The sequence below is a fragment of the Bemisia tabaci genome, chromosome 3, assembly GCF_918797505.1.
Source record: "Bemisia tabaci chromosome 3, PGI_BMITA_v3".
Lineage (NCBI taxonomy): Eukaryota > Metazoa > Arthropoda > Insecta > Hemiptera > Aleyrodidae > Bemisia > Bemisia tabaci.
The window spans coordinates 49343337-49365326 of record NC_092795.1 but is presented as its reverse complement, the minus strand read 5'-3'; the positions used below and the strand labels follow the sequence as shown (position 1 = coordinate 49365326).

General features: G+C 40.3%; 1 protein-coding gene across 1 annotated transcript in view; it reads left to right on the top strand.

The window, feature by feature from the left end:
- Polr3C (RNA polymerase III subunit C) overlaps window positions 1–21990 on the top strand; it is a 316833-nt gene that overhangs the window by 41798 nt on the left and 253045 nt on the right. The window lies entirely within an intron of this gene.

Sequence of the window (21990 nt, the reverse complement as noted above, 5' to 3'; positions counted from 1 at the left end):
AAAAAAACACATTGGATCTAGAGTCCAGACTCTTGAAAACATTGACAAGAAAAAACACTCTTGATTCAATCGGATTTTTGCTTGAAATAAAAAGAAATTCGCTTAAATTAAGAGGCTTGGTTCTTGATTTAAGCTAGATTCTGGTTTAATCAAGCGTACTTTTTCTTGTCGATGTTTTTAAGAGTCCGGACACTAGATCCAATGTGTTTTTGTTTCCAGTGTTATGTCAAGTTTTACGAGAATGTGGATTGGTTCCTTTCCAACCAGCTCGGTCCAATTTTATTCGATTTCTTTCAAACGCGCTTTTTGAGGAAGTTTACGAAACCTCTGGCGCGTGTTCACAAGCGCAGTGGACCAACAGGGTTGCCTCGAAGGGGTTGAAGATGCACCGCGCAGCATCCCTCGAGGGCCCGGAGGAGTCAGGGGGTCCAGCCTGAAGGGGCAGTCGGGCACGGGGCAGGACACGCGCGCCCAGATGTTCGCCGGAGCGGGGCGTAATCGGAATCCGGCCCATCTCCCCGAAAAATCTCCTATTAATTTGAGCCGGGCAGGCCCTACAGTTACATTGTGCTCCGGACCCGGGCCGGGGGCAGGCAAAGGGTTGTTTATTGCGTGAAAACGCGTCACGCCAACAGACAGATTATTAGCGCTGATAAAAAAACGAGCGGGGCAAAAAGTTGCATCGACTGCGACTGCGCTGGCTGCGGCGGGAGCTCTTGTTCGCGTTTTCCACGTCACTAGTCATCGGCGGCCCCATTGTCCGCTAATGCGAGCGCCGTTGTGCTTGCCCGAATCACTGCAACTGCTCGGCGAGGTTTATCTGATTCGAGTTCATCGACGTTCGACCCGGCCCGGCTCCCGAAACGTGTTTGATAAACATGTTTTGCCGTCCACTTGATTGAGCCCCTTGTTGGGGTTCGCGCGCGCGCCCCCTGCCCCCCCCCCCCCCCCCGTCCCCGGTCCTCGATCCGTATCGCGAGTTGGGTTTCCGCCCGCGGGATCTCGCACAATGCGATTGGCGAATTCGCACCGCGCGTGTTTGTTTATTCGCCGATTGTTCGTGTCCTCGCCGGCTCTGATGTCTGTAATTGCTCTTAATTGGGAGTCAACCGGGGCTGTTGCGCGCGATCCATTTTCCTTGCTCATCGTTCGACTGACCTCGGGGGAATGACTTTTTCTAGGACGGTGCACTTGATTGTTTAATCCCTTCCGTTGGTTTCATTCATGGTTCATGATCCTGTTTTGTTGATATGCATTCGACGGTTCGGATGGTAAAATGAAAGTTGGCGAGACATTTATGCTCTCTCGAATTGTTTCGTTGTTTAATTCCTGGCGTTCCACTGACCTCAAAGTCGAGTCCAATCTTCCTCTCTTTCCTCACTTGTCTCATTGCAGCCTCTCATTTTCTCTCCTAATATGGTGCCTCTTTTCATACTTTACTTTCCTTTCTCCTTCCTCCTTACCCCTTTCAATTACCAAAACGGTTCACTTTTGCTCTCTTTTTAATCAGGTTGGAGCCTACAATTTGAGATGAGCCCGGGAAGTCATTGAGTTATATGGACGACAGGGTTAATCGCAAAGTGCAGTTACGCCCATATGTCAGGAAGACGATGAATAAAAGTGGGTTATCCGACGCCTGTCTTCAAAGATCGAAGTGGATTGTATTTTTTGGTAAGGAACTGCTAAATCGGGTTTATTCATAAAAAATCACCTATCTGCACAAAAAACTAATGGCACTTACGTTATTTCTAAAATACTTCTGATTTAATAGATCTCAATTACAAAATGCAGTCCTTTTCAATGTTTCCTAGAGTGTTCTTCAGTTAGCAAACGCGAATCTCAAAGAGACTTTAACGCGCGGATAAGAAAGTTAACCACTTGCAATCACCAGCGGTGAAGCTTGATTCAATCATTTGGTGTAATCTTGGAGTCATTGAAATCTTAATTGATTGAAGGATTCTTATTTCAATTAAACAGAGAGTTTATTCTATAATATAAAATAAATAGTCAGCTCCACCCCACTTCAAAGGAAAGAAGCTTGCTTCTTTTAAAAGAAAAACATCATTACAGAGCCAACGAAATTGGCATTTTGAGGTGGAATAAATGAGTATTACATTAAATGTACTTCATGTCACCAATATTTGGACGCATTTAACTAGAATCTACAAAACACTATCAGACGTTGCCTAGTTCCCTGCCAATTTCCATTTTTTATCAGAAAAGTAATAAATATTCTGACTTGAAGTTTCAGAAAAAATGACATTTCCATTTTTTCAGAGTCATTTGGTTACATGTGATGGAGCTTTCTCTTGGTCGCACAGTGGATATCAAGTCTACAGGATAGGTGGGACATGCGATTTAGAAAATGTAATAAAGCTCTAATTCATGCCAAACACAGAGGTTCATGAGTAGTTCTATTGGTTTTTTCATGAAATATCCTAACAGGAGCATCTTTTAAAATTTAAAATTAGACAGAGTAAAAATCAATATTTGCAGTTTTAACTGGAAAAAAGTCCAATCTCTCTGAAAGGCTTGTTTTACTGTAGGTCGATTCACATAATGTGATCCAAATTTTGTCAAAAGAGAATCTATTCGTCACAGAGTCACTGAAAACGAGCGGTGAAGAGAAAACCACAATCTTTGAGGACCACATCCATTTACTCGGTCTCTTGCCTTTCCTTTCGTTGCGACTGAATACGGCGAGTGATTGAAAAGTAACCGATGCACAGAAACTGGTTCGAGGGGAACGCTGACGCTGGCTATTGCTGTGGATTAAATCTTATGTGGGTCAGGGTCTGAAATACTTTCAATACATTTATAAGAAATTAATCCGTACAAAAATGTTTCATTTGAATTCATTTATTCAAGAGCCCGGACCCTTCGGCGACACCGCGCCTAGCAGCGGCCAATCCGCGTGCGCGAACAGCACTTGATGACGGCTTAAAATAATTATTACAACCATGATAGCATTTCTTGGATTTTTCGACTGACCAGTCCTTTTCTTTTTTTCCTCTCCAGCAAGGCTTAGCTCGCGCCAACGTTATGGCGTGGACGGCCGGGAACAGTTTTTTAAAAACCTCTCATTGTTTGATTATGCTTTTCTTTTTCCCGCCATTCTTTGTTGAACACTCTCTCTTACTACATCATTTACTTTTCTTCTTATCATTCTATATATTTAATAATGAAACTATTAAAAGATTGATTTCCTCAGAATCTATAATAAGTCTGCCCCTGACCGTTAGGGAATTCGAACCTATAGAGGTGCCACTTCACGCGCGAAAAAATAGTCTGTGCTGACAATAGAACCTTCTGCTCACAGGAATCTTGGATTTTCTTTTCCATGCTTACAGAACATTACTGCTTTGAGAACAGAACTTTGGTCGTGAGTACAGAGTGCTCTGTCCTTATGGCGGAAACTTCTGCAGCTGTAACACAGAAAAAGTGCAGGGGCCATGTGAACAGGACTATTTAACCAATGAAGAAACGTCCCATTTTCATCCGTAAAAAATTGAAAAAGTTTTTGTGACCGCGTAGATGATATCCATCAAGACTTAGTAATTTGCTCTTTTTACCAATTGATACTCTGAAAAATCATGCAAATTTCATTGAGACTTCTTTAAATAAACTAATAGGTGTAAGAGGGTATGTTGAAATCTAGTCAAAATGTTCTCAAAAATTATAATTATGGTAGGGCGCGCGATTGTTGAAAACCTTCTAACATTATATGATGGTCAACAAACCGTTAGATAATATCTGAATTTTAGAGACATTTTTCTGAAGTCAAAACGATTTGCTATGTCCCATTGTGGAGAAACTTAGGGGTAAATTCGAAAAAGCATTAAATTGTGTTGACAACAGTGATCATTCTAGAGACTAGTTACGCCTTCATGTCAAGAGGGCGATGAATCTTACACCAAGAAAAAGCAAAATGAAAACAGCGAGTCCGGAGAATTTTATTAACTATGATGAATATTTTTATGAACTCACTGTAACGGTTAAATATGTGTTGCTTATTTTCTTATTTGCAAATCTGTCGTAGTGAAAAGGCTTTCTGAGTGTATAAAATTTGCAGTCCTCTCGGGAAGGATGACTCAGAGCCACACTCGAATATGCGCGGTCTAATCGTGGCTGTCAAATGCAAGGAGCAGGTCCACATTTTATGCCGGACGAGAGGAACAATTTGGTGGTTTGGCACAATCAAGTCCATATCTTTCCTCCAATCTGCACCGTAATTTAGCTACCGGCGACTTTCCTTCGCCATTCCTCAACGACTGGCTCCTGCGAATCTGTCTCCGTGTCTGACGCGGGAAGAATTACTGCCTTGAAGACAATTCAACCATGTCAAACAAAAAACCTCGCTTCCTAAATGGGAACCCAGTGTAGATTCGTTGTTTTTGCACGGGACGCAAGGATGTATCGCCGATCAAGTTTAAACCTGCGCTCATCCTGGGCGTTTGAGATTCTTGAGTTCTTTAAGATCGGGAAGCTAAAGAGGAGTCGGATCAATGTTCAATTTGTCGTTTTAAGACGAAAAAACGTGACTTCATTTCAACGTTGCCAGAAATATCCTTACGAATTGTATTTTTATAAGGAGACTGATAAGCGTTCCTGACTAAAAAAAATTACTGATTTTTCTTCTAGTCACTCACCAAAATCAGCAAAATTGTAAACAAAAAGTGCTCAGTTATACGGAGAAAAAAACTTCCTGCGTGGGACCCAAAGTTTAGGTCATATGGATCTCTAAAGTTTTCGGATTGACCATCCGAACACTTATGGTCCAGCTGCTGAGGTTTGGATCACACATCTGAAACTTCAGTTCTTACATTTGAAGTACTTCGATTTTCACATCCGAAAAACTTCGGTTCTCACATCTGAAGTACTTCAGATGTAAGAACTGAAGTTTCGGATGTGTGATCCGAACCTCGACAGCTAGAGCTAAAGTGTTCAGATGCTCAATCCGAAAACTTCAGAGATCCATATGACCTAAACTTCGGGTCCCACGCACGAGGTTTTTTTCACCGTGTATATTCTTGCAAACAAATTGAAGATTTTGATTCAATTTGACAACTTTGGAATGGAAGCATGATCCTTCATCTAGGAGACGACGAATTTTCTCGAAGTGCGAAGAAAGTGAAGCGGACGAAAACAAAGGAGGGACAAATGAAAATGTGCTTCGAAACTGACAATGGCCTGGATCCCGGACGAACTTACTATAAATGGTAATGTCCCGAGCAGATAGGATCTCCTGTCTGGAAAAAATCAATTTATTTACGTTTGCCTCCCGAACTGGTCGAGACCTGCCGCGGCAATTTCCCGCCAGATTTTCGAGAGGGGGAAAACTCGCTCTTCACCACGTGATCCGGACCATCTCTCGCGGTATAAATGTGATGCGTCTCTAAATCGGCGAATCCGCCGGAATTGTTTCTGCCCGTTTATGGGTGAGCGTTCATTTTTTGTACGAATACTCGTCACGCCACACTTTATTGGGTTTCGAGCGCGGATGGATGCGCGTCACCGGGATGAGACATTTTTTTTTCTTTTACTCTTTTTCTTTTTGCGGCTTGAGGCAATTTTTCTCTCTCCTCCGTATCCTCATGCACCGGTGGTTTTCCCCGTTGATCACGATTTGTTTATTAATCGCATCAGCTTAGGTTATTTTTAAAGTCTGATTTTTTTGGAGGTGGATTTTTGCCGGTTACGACCAAAATAGCTCGTAAGAAAAGTCCATCCCAAGACCAGACTCTTACAAGGGAAAATATCCTTGATTCTATCAACACCAAAAAAAATAATATGCTGTTTTAGCATCTAGGATGTCAAAAATGTGTCTGGTGATCCCAAGATGCTGCCTTTACTGCCCCCGCAGTTAATTTTACATCCTGTGAATGCAAATTCAACTGCGGGGGCAGTAAAGGCAGCATCTTGGGATCACCAGACACATTTTTGACATCCTAGATGCTAACACAGCATATTATTTTTTTCGGTGAAATTTTTGCTTGAATCAAAAGTAAATCTGCATAGTATGTTGGAGTTTTTTTGCCAACGTGCGTTAAAAATTCAGCATAAAGCTGGAAAAAAAAAGAAAAAGAAAAAAAAAACTTCAACATACTGTCATATGAGTGCGTCTACCGCAATTAGTTTGTGTAAATGCTGCTTGCTGCTTATACATATGAAGAGTCTTGGCTCTCGATTCAATTTAAAATCCGCTTGAATCAAGAGTATTTCTTTTTGTGAAATTTTTCAAGAGTCTGAACTGCCCATCTAAGAGCGACTTTTATTTCTAGTGTTTGCCGTGATGGTACTGTTATGGTTTCTTCCACCTTGGTTTCAACCGTGTTCTAAGTCGAGTGACTTATTAAAATTAGTGCATCAGTGATTGATAGATCGTAGGATGGAAGTATCAATATTATGCACCAAACAGGTGTCCCCGAGAACGGCGTCATCTTTTTCGTAAGGATCGTCATCTTCCGGCCAAAGTATCACAAGCGCCATGCGACGTTAAAAAATATCCGCCGCCATTTTATTTTTTTACAGAGAAATTCTTCAGCGAGGCTGTCCGAAAATTTCACTGAATTTTCTTTGTGCTGCCGATAATTTAGTGAAATTTTCAAACAGATTCAACCAACAATTTCTCTGTAAAAAAATAAAATGGCGGCGAAAATTTTTAAACGTCACATGGCGCTTGTGATATTTTCGATCGAAGGTGAGGATGTCTCCGTTAATATCGGACGTAAACACTCGGCGTTTGGACGGATCCTTTTATTTTCTACTAATCTATAAGCTTGAACCATTAAAATGCCACTTCGTGACGAGCGCAACTGACCTGTTGTTAACTCTGTCTAGTGGTCCATCCTCTCTTGAAATTCAACATCTCCACACCCCAACACCTTGCAAGGCCGCGCATCGCGAGTCGGCGAACCCGAACGCCTCGCGTCGTAAATATCACGCGAAAACGGACGTCTTACGTCGTAAATTACCGGAGAACAATGGAGGCGGCGCGGCGGCGAAGTGCGAGTGTTGTCGCTGTCGCGAGATGGGACACGATGCGACCAGATGCACCTCGCCGCGCACGAGCCATCGCCAACCCCCGGGTCCCGCGCCCCGTAAAGCAGTCGGCGCCCGGTGAAATATCGGGTATAAAATACTGCTCGAATGTAAATGGCACTCAATGATCGGGGATCGACGGGAGCCGATCCGCGCCAGAGGATTTAACTTTCAAATGCGCCCGAGAGGTACCTCGACATCTCAACTTATTAAACTCGATTTAGATGTAAACGACGCTGCGCTCCACCTTCGAAGAAACAACCGCGTATCTTCATTATGTTTCTATTGAGAAGTGAGTGGTTTTTGCCTTAGAATGGGACATCCCTCCGCTGAAAGCCGAGCGCCGTTTGGTTGTCGTCGTGTCCTGGCTCCAAGTTTCCGTTTCATCCTTTCGGCTTGGCTTAGGAAGAATAGTGTGTGGATTTTCAAATTTTGCCAAATTTCCTCCAGACAAATATTTCTTGATGAAAATATTTAGAAAAAGTTTGTTAATTGATTAATTACGACGATCAGCAACCAGGCTATTTACGTCGGAAACCATAGAATTAACTTTAAATTGTGAGATTTGTCTCCGTAAAGAGCTTCTAAATGTCGGTGGTTACTTTTGGATCATCAGAACTTAAAAGAGCACTGGAAAAAAAAAACATTGGATCTAGAGTCCAGACTCTTGAAAACAATGACAAGAAAAAATACTCTTGATTCAATCAGATCGCTTCAATCAAAAAGGAATCCGCTCAAATTAAGAGGCTTGGTTCTTGATTTAAGCAAAAATTCGATTGAATCAAGAGTATTTTTCTTTGTCGATGTTTTTAAGAGTCTGGACTCTAGATCTAATGTGTTTTTTTCCAGTGAGGGGTGTTTGAAGGGAGGAAAACTTTTTCAAAATAAAGAGCCAAAAACAAATTACACAGGAAAAGAATAATGTTAGATTAAACCCACCCTTGTTTGCTTGAGATGATCAAACAAATGTTGCCGCTCACAAATTTGATCAAACTAATGTTGGTGCTCACAATTTTCTTCGAATTTTATGTGTAGGTAAGTTTGAGCGTCCGCTGAGGCAAACGGTTTCCAGTTGAAACGATGGTGAAGGGGAGACCGCAAAAAATATAATAGTGCGTACGATGTACCAAAAATATGCAAATCCTATCATTGGAAGTGAATTGAGGAGAGCTGATAAATTGGGATTGCCGTTTTGTTTATGCCTGCTTTTGGCAAAAGAAATAAAACAATCGATTTATTGTTCGGCGCTAATCCGATCTGCATGCTTAAGGGAGCTCATTGAAATAATTGAATATTCAATCGATACATCTGCGAATGTTGAGAGGGGGATAACTCTGATCAACGGTATGCTAATTTCTCTTAAGCCTCAATCTTAATTAGACGTGGAAGCTAATAAATTTAAGTAGATACTGTGAGGTTGGGTCGGATTCGTGATTTGATCATTTCAGGAGAAAGTCATATTTGCTGTTCCTGAGCTGGTTGTAGAATTTTGAGGCTTCCCCAGTAGCACATTATAATGAAATATGCATACTACAGAAAATTCCGAAGTGATGTGAATAAAATTCTACATTGTATGAAGTGCAAATCTCAAACCGTCATAACTCTGGTTTGATTTGACATTTGGTACGATTTTTTTTTACCATAATTCCCATTGACGTCAAAATGTCATTCAATATTGCATTCTCGCAGTGGGGTCCATGTCTCCATAGTCTGAGACATGTTTAAAGATACTATCTCTCATAAATTATTTTTTGCGAAAAATACGGTGAAAAATGTAGATTTCATGTTCACCGACCATTAATGTTATCATCAAAAACGTGGAGAGTGTTTAGAAGCACTGTCTGGAATTTTCGGAAAACATATTGAATTCGTATAAAAATAACACGATATTGGTGAGTAAATGTATAGCATCAACCGGGGACAACTTAACTACATCAGCAGATGTCTAATTTTCTCGGTTGTTTCATTATTGCAACAGAAAATTAAATAACACTGAAACTTAAAATCTTACGAGAATATAGTTTTCATGATCTTCGGTACATTCACGGATTCTTTGGGTACATTCTTAACAATACGTTAAGTATTTCAGTTCTATGTGAAAGAAGTAAAACAAGAGGGAAAATTAGGCAGCGTGAAAAATATGGCATTTTCCATACCATTAGTTTCCCTGTGCTCACAAGTGTGTTTTAACGGATGAGTCAGAAATTGTAGTTTCTGGTTGCAAAGTCTAGTCCAAAAACAGATAGGCTGATTCCAGTTATATCCATCCAATTATTGGACTGCATTTTGCAATTAGGTACTATAATATCTAGCTCAAGCGCAAAAACACCTATCTGCATTTGGAAACTAATTACACATATGCTGTTTCTATAATAAGCCGGAAAATGTAGTTCCTAATTGCAAAATGCAGCCCAATTCATGAAGTCATCAGAGTGGCGTTGAAGTATTGCTCAAAGGTAGCTCAAATCAACGTTTTGTGAAGTCTGTAGATGCAAAGATGAAAGGAATTCTTCGAGAAAATCCGATAGGTACGCGATGCCGCGGTGTCCATTGTATACACTTCATTATAATGGCGTGAGTGACGCAAAGGAAATGCATCCAGCAACCCTACTTACCGCGTCTCAATCGTGAATGTATCATTTGCATCATATGCAAATAGTGCAGATGTTTATTGTTATTTTATTGGGCTTCTCATATTGCGATCAGCTAGTTGACATCAGTGAGTCTATAAAGATATTGATATTGGATAAAAAAGAAAAAGAGTACCTACATCTACCTAATTTACATGACAGTTCACCCTTAAAAATCACATAGCCTGAGCGTAAACTAAAACTTTTAGAGGGGGAATATTCTAGTTGGATATTATGGACCGATTAATCGGAAATTTATTCGAAATTACGAAGAAAAACCAGCCATTTTCCGGATGACTAAAAAATTGACTTTTCACGTCGTTCTCCCCGACTATTGTAAAATTGTTCTCATTCGCACGATGATAGTTTCGGGAGATTTGAATACCATGTATTTCTGTATTTTGGTTAGCTTATTGTATCTTTTGGTTTTTTCTCCGGTATTTTTTATTCTTTTTTAATCAAAAGTTTGTGCAAAGTGGCATAAAGTATGTGAGCTCTTTTCATGACACGTTACAAAACAAATTCATACAGGAAAATATGTGTAATGAATTAAACAATGCAGTAAAAGTAGGTACAGAAGCTTAAGTAGTCTAAAATTGATCTCTGCATTTTGACTGTACTTTTAAATTACATTTGTTTTTCAATTGCTTTTTAACTTTGTAGCGCACGGTTTTTGGAGCCATAATACAAAAGTTTCGTGATTTGAGACAAAAATCTCAAAAATTTGTTATTGAGAGGCCTTTGCATTGCGTGATACAAATCTCGTGCTTGAATTTTGCAAAGCTTCTTAAAACATTATATGAAGGATTAACGTCACAGCCATTCCGTCAGAGAGGCTATCCCGATGAAATACGAGTTTATTGAAATTCGCTCTGTATTTCAATACCAATGTACTTTATCACATTAAATAGACACATGAAAGACAACCGACAAAAGCCGCGAGGAGAGGGTGCCGGTGCCTCCTTAATATTCTCGTCGACCGTCTATGTGCCGCACGCGCGCTTTCACAAAAGCATTCTTGACGGGGAATGTTTGCATTAAAATCAGATCACAGAGAAACTGCAGCATTTACGGTAAGTATCCATTACTAATGGAAATAGTAATGGAGCAAAGATTCCGGATTGATACGGAGTGGAGTAATTCGATACTTTTCCTATATGTTAATTCTGATCAGCCCAGCAGACGGTTATTATTCATCGATGGAAAATTTATTTAAATGCCTGCGACAAAATGTCCGATTTGAGAGGGTTTCTGCACATGCGAACTCTTTTAGACGTTGCCAGTACATTCATTACGAGTGGCGATACCGCGAAGTAGAGGAAATATTATATTAGTAATCTATCAAAATGATCGGTTCGAATTCAAAATGATCCTTTCCTAAGTCAAAATGATCCTCCTTTCAAATTGGTTTATTAAAACCTCTCACATCATTTTTCTTTCATCAAACATTAGAACACCTTAACATGGTGAATATTTTTTCTTCTTATTATTACTATAATGACTATGTATTTTAGTTATTAAACTATACTATATTTTCAGGCAGTGGCGTCATGCATTTGTCGGCGTTAGAGTAAGAAATCAGGGTCGAGGAGCTTTTCAAGCTTGGTACCCTCCGTGGTGTTGGACGGCAAGCTTCAAGAGATGTTGAAATGCCACTTTGATCAATGTGGGTCCATTTAAAAGTAAATTAATCTGAGCCCTATTAAAGTTACAAAATCTAAATTAATTTAGTTTTCACCTTTGATTTTCATTTTGGAGCGAAATAACAAAAGGAAAGCACAGAACCATTTTGGTGCCCTTTTTGTGCGGCGATTTACTTTTCTATCTCAGCGTTTAAGTCTCCGGCGATTTATCAACAAAAATCATTGTGATACCTCTCTCGTGTGCAATTTCATTCAAGCCATCGTTGAATTTCACTTTCTACTATGCAAATAGTAGAAAAGAGGTTCGAAACGATACGTTTCTTCACAGATCATCCTGCTTTCGGCAAATAAATATTAAATAAATTGATGGTCACATTTTAGTGGATTACTAAATAATAATTTCGGCTGATTTGGAGAAATAGCCTGCACGTATTAAATATACCATGACAGTTCATGCCGTCATCATAAGATGTTCATTATTATAGGCTGCAATTGTCATTAAATTAGTATCAGACTGGGGGTACGCCCCCTGACCGCTTCGCGTTCCATCCCCCCATAGTGCTTCGCGCCTCGTGTATTATGCGTTACGCGTTAACCTTATGAGTTTGTATTATGGCGTGTGAATTTGACCAAACTCTGATTTGTTTTGTCAAATTTCAACCATTTTGGTATCCGAGTGGTTGTAAACCGTGTAGCTTTTGCAATAAGAAAAGTCACGTTCTACTCAAACAAGAGTGACAGGCTCAGTCCTTACGTCGGTAGGGATAAAAGAAAAGACCCCAAAATGATTATTTTGGTAATCGACTGAAAAAAGCTTGCGAGATTTATTTCTCCGCGCCAAAGTCTTGTCTAAAGAAATCAGCCAATCATATAACAACAACACCTCCTCCAATCAAGTCAGCCGCGGGTTATCGCTGATGATGAGGACAGAGCCCTCGAAACGCGTTCGCAAAAATAAAAAAAAGTGCAAGTGAGTCCAAAACATAGCCAAATTTTTTTTATCACATATTCACTAGAAAAAAAACACATTGGATCTAGAGTCCAGACTCTGAAAAACATCGACAAGAAAAAATACTCTTGATTCAATCAGATTTAAGGTTAAATCAAGAACCAAGCCTCTTAATTTGAGCGGATTTCCTTTTGATTTAAGCTTAAATCTGATTGAATCAAGAGTCCGTTTTCTTGTCCATGTTTTCAAGAGTCTGGACTCTAGATCCAATGTGTTTTTTTCCCAGTGTTCTTGTGCTGACTTCAAAAGTGTCTCTAAAGAGAGAACGTTATTAAGCTCTCGCGACCTTATCAGGGGCTAAAATCAGTCCTCTCGAAGACCGCCCCTCAAAAACTTGCGGTAACATCCCCATCACTCTCGCCGCTTATTAGGACGTCAACCTACAAGACTTCCCCTTCCTCAACAACGAGGATTGAGGCCTGCTATCCGAGCGTCATGAAATTTTCCAACATAACACCGGCTTCTAATTCGATAAAAAGATGCCAGCGAGATAGGGTTATATCCATCATCATAACGTTCGGAAATATGCCGGTGCTTCCGCGTGGACGGCACCCTTCCCGACAGACGCAACGCGGGGTGGGCGCACCCCAAGCAGACCAGGGACCGTTGTACACGTCACTCGGGACTCAGGAGAGGGATTCAATGAGCTGTCTGAACTGATCACCTTTAATTCAATCAATTTTTGCCGCTCCCTGGTGTCAGATAATGTAATTACACGCTAGAGTTGTCCTAGTACAACATCGGCGTTCCTCGCATTCTACGACGGGCCGATTGTTACTGTTCGCGGTATCGAATTGCAACCCGCTACCCCCTTGCCAACCCCCCCCCCCCCCTTGCGAGGGTCCCCTGTTCGAGTGGGTAATGCACCTGTCGAGGTGCCTCGGGGAGCGCACGGCGAGCCCGGAGTAAAAATTAATTATTGTTGCGGGCCTGTAATTTCGGGTCTGCGGATGAGAATGAAGATTTAAGGAAAATGGTTTTTATTTTCTGAAGCTAAATTTTTGCGCGCGTGGATGGATAAAACTGACCGTTTATCACGGTTAGGAAGCGTTCATAAATTACGTTGCGCAATTTTTTGGAATTTTTCGTTCCCCTCCCCCTCCTTGTAAGGCTTTTATCACTTCCCTTTTCTTTGACAGAGAAAAACAAAATGGCGTAACACTGTCCCCGATCCCAGCCCCCTCCCTCCTAAAGCGTTATAAAATGTATACGGATAGCCCTTTATTTACTAGGATTTTTGTGTTGTAAATTAACGCGTTTCGAACGACCGTCGGACCCCGTCGGTCTAGAAGACCATTACCCACATTTTCCATTTGATTAAACCATTTTATTCCACAAATATCCTTAATTCGTCAGATTTTTAAACGTAAAAAATCGGTTTTTTAGGTTACAGTCTAATAGTCCATTTAATTTTTTCGCGCCTACCAAAATTCGCCGCCAAATTTCAGGATGAAGATGGCAACATTGGGGCTGATATATTGCACCTATTATTTAAATGAAATATTAACAACAAGCACTCATCAAAATCGAGCCTTACTCGATACGATGTAATACAGTGTCAATAAACAATACGCGAGACCCTAACCCCTTCAAGCCTCCACCTTTGCGCAGTTTCCAGGCACGCCGCGCCGTGCACCCATCACTCTATCAATCCATCATCCATCAGTCCGCGTCGAACCGTTACCTGATGAGCTGATGAGTCCCGATGAATGTTGTCACATCATTATTATAAAACAGCTCTTGACGCAGATATCCTTCCCAACCACCATGCATACGTGACCGAAGATCTTATTAAAACTCAAATTAAGCGCGAGGAAAATAAAAAAAAAAATCACTTTTCGATCGTTTCCTTACCCTGAAAATATCCATTAAACATGTTCAAATAATGTTCAATAGCGTTCTCTTAAAAATCCAGAGGTTACTGATAGTTCAAACTTCTCTCGGCTAATGAAAGACCTCGATGTTGCATGATGATTTTTAGTTTTTTATAGCGGCATCATTAAAAATTATATTTTCAATTTGCATTCAATAATCATTGTTTTATTAATTTATTTATCCATTCATTCATTTCTCAGACAAAAGAAGCAAAAACTTTATATCACGCCATACATACCAATAATGGAAAAAATTGCACACCCAAAATTTAAAAAAAAATCTCAAAAGTTCGAAAATGTTACCTTTTTCGAAAATTCGTTCAACTGGTGATGCAGTATGATGATGCAAATTTTGAAGCATTTTACTCATGGTCACAGAACAGATCCCAAATCGTCTGGCCTCCGGGAATTCAAGATAGCATCAACTTCCAATTTGTGCGTCAAGAATAATCTTCTTGATGAAAAGTTCATCTGTAACAATTCAAAAACCAAAGTTGATTTTCTAAGATGAGTAGATAAAATTGGGCGTAATAAGGTATTAACAATGAACTGAGACAAAATATATCGATATATTCCAGAGAAACTATGGAGGCTAAAACCGAGATAAAGATAGACGTTAATTTAAGATGATGCACCATACGCGGGTAATACCCACGCTAATACTCACAGTTAAAATGTGTCTTATCATAAGTTAATATTTAATTTAACAGTTAAGTCTAGCTTTTAAAGATATTTTTATATATCTAAAGAGTATATTGTACTATTATTGAAGTACTAATAAAAAAAAAACAACGGTAATACTCACGGATTATGAGGACTTCAGACTTACACGGAAAAAAAAAAAATTGCTGATTCAACAATCAATTGCTAAAAACAGTGAGTGCAATGTTTCAACGCAAATTTTACAACAAAAAAATGCTACTTTAACCACATTGTAAACTAATTTAACCATGGGGGTGGTTAAAGTAGCATTTTTTTTTTTTTTTTGTAAAATCTACATTGAAACATTGCACTCACTGTTTTTAGCAATTGAATTGTTGAATCAGCAATTTAATTTTTTTCCGTGTATCTATCTCTCACTCTTAAATCAGCCTCTTCCCTCGGTAGGCATGCGTTTGCTCAAAAAAATGCATCCGTCAAGACCGCAAAAAGCACTTTCACCTTACTGTTAATGAATAATTTAATCATGAGCACGGTTTTTTATAATTTTGACAACAGTGCAGGGGCTGATATCAATCAATCGATAAGCAGAATTTTTAATTTTTGGTGCCCTATTGTCTGCGTCTGAATTACCTCGCGTGTTTATAAACTCTTCGCGTCTTTATCCCTCGGTCCCCTTCCCGATGATGAGCCTCCTATCGATCTGGAAACACTGTCATGAATTTTTTATCATCGAGCTTTCTTAATTTGAATTCCCCGGGTAAATTATTTAAATTGAATATGCGGCCTTATCTCTCCGGCAACGCATCATCGAACGTGATCTTCACTCGGTTTTTTTCGATCCGACTCGCACGTTTCGGAACGGAATTTCCATTCTAATTGATCGGTGATTGGCAGCGTATCCTTGGAATAATCCGTCAAAATCGGGCAGATTCTAACCCCTCCTTCCATTACGCACCCATATGTTTTTGAGTTGATTCCTTCTCATATTTTTCATCATCTTCTTCTTCTTCTGCTTCTTTTTCTTTTTATTCTGCTTCTTTTCCTTCTGTTTTTTCGTCTCCTTCTTCTTTTTTTCGTGGTCCTTCTTCTTTCTTTCGTGGTCCTCCTTTTTTCGTCTTCTTCTTCTTTTTTTCGTCTTCTTCTTCTTCTTTTCGTCTTCTTCTTCTTTTCGTCTTCTTCTTCCTCTCCTCCTCCTCCTCCTCCTCCTCCTCCTCCTCCTCCTCCTCTTGTGCCACTTAATTTATAATTATCATTTTCTCCTAAAGTTCCTAAAGATATCCACTAAAAACGGGATTTTATCGTTTCCAAATCCTTGACTGCGTATGATTCCAAGGAAAGCAAATTGTGGTAGGGGATTATGACATAGTTTATCACACGGGCAAACGTCATCAGATGCACGATTTATACCGGCATAAATCTCGTATTAGTTACTCAAGTACCTGGTCATCATAATCAGGGTTCCCGTGACCACAAACATTTTTGTATCCGTGTTTATCAGTGATGAACTTTGTTGTTGGAACGTGCCCTCCCTCCTTCTCTACTGTCAAATTTTAATTTTAATAAAATAATAAATTGAGTTACGGCGTTTGATTCATGGAGAGGAATTCCGGGTCTGAGAACCGTAACTCCGGGTTGTACAGAAATAATGCCTACGTTTCAGGTTCAAACGCCGAAGGTCTATATACACAGAGGCCATAAGCTCCACCTTTTAAAACTGCAGTTCCTGTCACTGAGCCCGGAACAAGGACAGTGTGTTTATAATGCCCATAGTTACTGCACTCAAAATTGGAGCGCCACTTTTGTGTTTTTTCGAACATCGTCACAGGAAACTACTAACAATCAGGTCCATATCTTTACGCAATTTTGTAGATAGTAAAAAAACATAGCCTTTAATGCGAAGAAAATCCGGTCCTACTGACCAACCGGCCATAAATTTGCTATCTAAACGATGTATCACAGGTCCTAGATCTACAAAATATCCAACCATTCAGAAAAAACGACTACCTGCCCTAGACTCCTCACGCATATACGTCCTTTCTAAGCTATTCCATCGTCGTAAACGGGTGTTGTTTCTTTCACATAAAAGACCCAAGGAACGAAACTAGAGACGAGCTACAGATGGGCATCGAATAAAATTGGTCATTAGTCGCGACGAGGAGTCAATTTTTCTCCAAAATGATAATTTTAATGCGTCCAGAGGACTCTTATTGTCAAAACAGGCACTTGAAACATTAATTTTAAGGTAATCCAAAAGATTGAGATCCACCGGGAAAGGTAGGAAGGAGAGTAGACAACCATAAATCAGGAGTGGCGTTTATTTACATTCGGACCCGTTATCGCTTGCCCAAATCGCTGGAAACCGTGCGAGAGGTGGGCTCGTCGGACGGGGGACCTTCTCTCGAAACACCTGAAACGGTGTCAATCAAGTTGAAGCTGTTGAAAAGATGATTCCCGGCCGAACAAGTCTGATCTTGTTTCCAAAAAAGTATCGTGCTGTTCGACTTCTTTTCATCCGGAGACTCTCCTTCGCTCCCAACCCCGTGGGTAACTTGTCTATTCAGCCGTGTTAAGAAAAAACGCCGCATGAGTGTTCGAATATCGCCAGATTTCCGCTCAGAATATATTTATTTTTTAGGAAAATTACGAGTATTTTTCATGGGAATTTTCAGCTATTTTAAATTTGACTACGAAAGAAATTGCCTGAGAAATTGATAGAAAAATATTCACAAGTTTTCCAGGAAAGGCCTGATTTATCACGCCAAATTTGGTAACGTCTGAAGGTTTATACGGAGTTCTTTCCTTACATGGTATTATTGAACGGATTTAAAGCAAAGTGAATAATATCCACTCTGACTTGAGCCCTGAGATCAATTAGAATTAATGCATGGCAGGACTCATGTTACAAATGGATATAGTTCTTTCTAATTTAAATGCGTCTCATTGTCTAACAATTTCGAGACAAGGACCGATTTTATAGATTTAACGTTTTGCAGTCGCGTACTTGCGTCGAAGGGCACACTCTACGGAAAAAATGTATTATAATTTTTTTTGCTGATTTTTGCACCGCGGTCAAAATTTTCGGGATCAAAATTCGCGGATTTCTGGTTTATTTTTCTACTCCATCGTTTAAGTCTCTTGACGTATCGTGACATTGTGACAAAAAACCAAATGTAATTACAATTTAATTCTTAGTGTGCAGTATCGAATTTCTTCTGAGAGATAATACTATAGAAATCCTAAATTAAAATATCATTGACAAGTGTATTTCAACGGAGATTTCTGGGATAAAGAATTTCATAAACCAAAACCATCCCTACACAACTAAATGAATTCGATCAAATTTTTCTCCTCTTTTTTTTCCAAATGGTATTAGAAATTCGAGAGTTTATAATCGCAACAGCACATGTGCACCATTCTTCTCTATCTTATGTCAATTCTCTCCTACGCGACTGATCAAATCCTACCTTTCCAACGCCATTTCTTGCACTGTCCTCCCACCGTTGTCGCGCGGTCTACTTAGCGGTCTCTTTCTCTCTGGTTTTTCAACGAGAATTCTACGCACAGCCCTCTTAACTCCCGTTTGGTTATTATATTTTGCAATAAGGAACCACTATCTCTAGCTCATTTTAGAAACAACATAAAAATGCCGTTAATTTCTCTGCGCAGATACGTGCTTTTATGGAGGAGTCAGATATAGTGGTTCCTTATTGCAAAATTTAATTAATTTGTATTACATCCTCCGTCGATGAAAAGTAAAGACTAAATGGAGCTTTGAAGTTAACATGGACAACTTAACTTGACTTGACTCGGGCCAGATTCAGCTATCTTGCGATCAAGTTCCCCCGGATTATCTTGTAACGCCGACTTGCGACGCACCCAGCGCGGACAAACCCTCCACTTCTTTCGACAAACATTCGGGCCGAAAACAGAGATGTTCCGCGGGAACAATGGGCAGCCACCGCTCGCGCTCCACCGAGAAGCCAGCCTTAATCCCCGATTTACATAAGCCACCGCCATTGCGCATTGTGCGCATTGTTGTCCCGCCCTCCCCCCTCCCCCCTCGGACGTTGCGCTCCGAAAAATCCCCAAAAGATTAGCAACAGTTCATAAATTAATATTAGCAAACTTCATTGAGTACCTGCGCGGATTTAGCTATCGGAGATGCACATTGCACATGCAGCGCGTTCCGTCCCCCTCGGCCCTGCGGGCCGGTGGTAATATGCATGTCCTCTGATCTTCCGGAAACCGCCTAATTTGATCCGTTCATTATGCACACGTTGTTAGTCGCGTCAGTTCGAGCAGAGTCTCCAAATTAGACCATTTCTCTCGCTTTTAACATGTGTCAGTGTTTGATTATTTGCACGGTTTGGCAAGGAGCCCCAGGGTTTAGTAGCCTGATGCCTCCTCGAAATTTCGATGTTTTTTGCCGTGTTTATTTAACTTCGCTGGTTTTTCGGGAGGCATCGGAAATTTGAGACGGATGAGTGACACCGCGATCGGGATTAATGAAGGAGAACCAGGAGGTTGGCTTTGATGAATGAGCTCTTTTGCTGAGCTTTGGTAATCGGATTTGCTGCCAACTGCTGCGGTTGAAAAATAAAAAAAAATGATAATGAAATGAAGTTAGTAGTTAAAATTTAGATGGTGAAATTAGTTATATTTTAGGCACCCAAAAAACGGCCGCTCTCATAACATGACGAGGAGTTTATTATCAAAGCTTCGGAGCTTGTCAGAAATGACGATGGTCCAAACTGTTGCTGCCAGCTGTGGAGTTGTGCCTCTAATGCAGGAAGTTTGTATTAAATCTATGCCATTATCATGAATTCCGACAGTTTTATGAAACTCACAATACATGAAAACTTAGATCCTTAAATAACTTTAACTTGGAAACATTAAAAGATGCCATCAGGCGGAAGTAATTTCAAATTTAACTTTTCTAACTCTACCATATTGATCTAAACTCACAATCCATCTCTTGGTTTATCAATAATAATGAAAAAAAAAATTGGATCACAAATAATTTGGAAAACCGCTGGAGAGCCCCCTCCCCCCCCCCCCTACAGTACTAAATCTATTGTCTAACCAATGATGGAACACAACGTAGCAACCTGTTCCTCTTGTGAGAAATGCGGTTTTTTTCCTAATCTTGCGTTCAAGTCTCTGAGGTTTTCCGTACTAAGTGAATTGCAAGCTGTGACGAAATTTATTAAACGCGTTTAGCGTACTAAATCCTTTGATGGCTCTGCTCCAAGCTTGAGATTGAATGTTTCATTAATGAATATCATAAAGAGAAACTCTCCACTTCCAGGCGATGAAGAATCTGGGGTTCCAGTCCTCGAGCGCGGCGTGTTTTTGTCAACGGATTTGCCTTCATTTCAGAATGTAGGCAAAGTGATTTTCCATGAGCATTGACAGTGGTATCTAAACGAGAGAGACGCGTCTCTCTGAAAGCCATCCGTTATAGCGCTCCGATTTTTAAAAGCGTATTTCCGAAGAATTTAAAGAAAAGATGGACTTCATATGCAATAATCCATCAACTCAATGACCAGAACACCTATTTAAGGAAAGAATCCGAGTATCACCATCTCAATTCTTTCATACCACAAATGAAAAGATGCTGCTTTTTCATGGGTGAGTTTTAGTTTTTCATAGTAGATTGTTTTGTGCTAGAGATAGCGACTTGGTTCTGGACATGTTTCCACTGAAACAAGTTTTGATCAAAGATGAATGTTTTTGCCAGGACTAAGTTTTTTTTTTTCTGTAAGCAATACGTATTTCTCAATTGTACACATCAAATCATATCATACCTTATAATATAAAACCATAGAATAATGCATAACCCCTATAGCGCAATGCATTCCGGGGGAGTTGGACTGCAGGGCGTAGCCTCCTAGTTTTTGTAGGAAATGTTTCTTTGAATCCAAAGATTCCATCCAGTTTTCAAAATTTACACATAGTTCAAAAAATGTAATTATTCATCAGTTGGGCGATTCCTCAATTGTAATTTACGAAAAAGCACGACTTGAAATTTACAGCAGCAATTACTTTATTTTCTATGACTAAAAAAAATTCCGCATGAGTAACAACCCCCTCCCTTAGCGTAAGAAACCAAGAACCTGATCGGCGGGATTAACCGATCAAGTTTCTGGTTTACCACTCCCGACGCAATGCGAACGGTACATAAAAAGGATTATTTTGACAACTGTCGGGGAGGGGAGGGGCAGGGATCCAGGGTATTCAAAGGACCTAATACTTTGAAACAAAACCACCCGAATGATAGTGACACCAGGACACCGCACGTCACGAGCACAGAAGCGGCGAGAAAGGCACCTTAAAACCCGAACAAAGGTAGTTACAGTTTTATGATGTCGCGTATACGGTTCAACTTGTTCCCCTCCAATGCGCACTTTCATGCCCAAAAGTTTTGGACACCGAACTGTCAGGACAGCTCGCGACGTGGATTGGCGTTGGATCCCCTAACTGCCGTCCAATAGAACTCTCTGTTTTGCTTTTTTGCCGCGCGCTCTGTCACGGATGAGTTATCAAATCTTGGCTCAAAAAACCAGCGCTCAAAAAACGTTTGAATTCGTAACGTAGGATTCGTTGGACCGATCAATCATTTTATCGTCTAGTTGGGGCCTGAGTCACGATTTAAAAGCTTGAATAAATTGACGGCGAATTTGGGAGTGAATGAGGACCGTCCGGGTCCAGTCCAGCCACGCGTGACCGGGGGATGATGGAGTGACGTCATTATTGTTGCCAACCGTATTTTGACCGGTGAAATGTGCACTTATGCAGCACATGTTTGGCTCCTTATCACTCGGAGTTTTTTTGGACGAACAAATGCGTTTTTTGAGGAAAATATGTATATTGATGTTGATTCTCTAAACTCGCTCCATGCAATTAAAGGGGAAGCGACTGTCATCAAAATAGACATGTCTGTGCCTACTGCCTAGTCGATGTGACTTACTGTGATCACACTCCATAATAAAGGTTGATGGGCAATGACTAGTTTTTCGGTGTAAACTAGAATTCAGTAATTTTGCAAATGTTCAAGATTATTTTAAATGCTTAATTTCCCATAAATAATTTAAGGAGAAAATTTCGAGGTACGCCTAAAAATCTGCAAA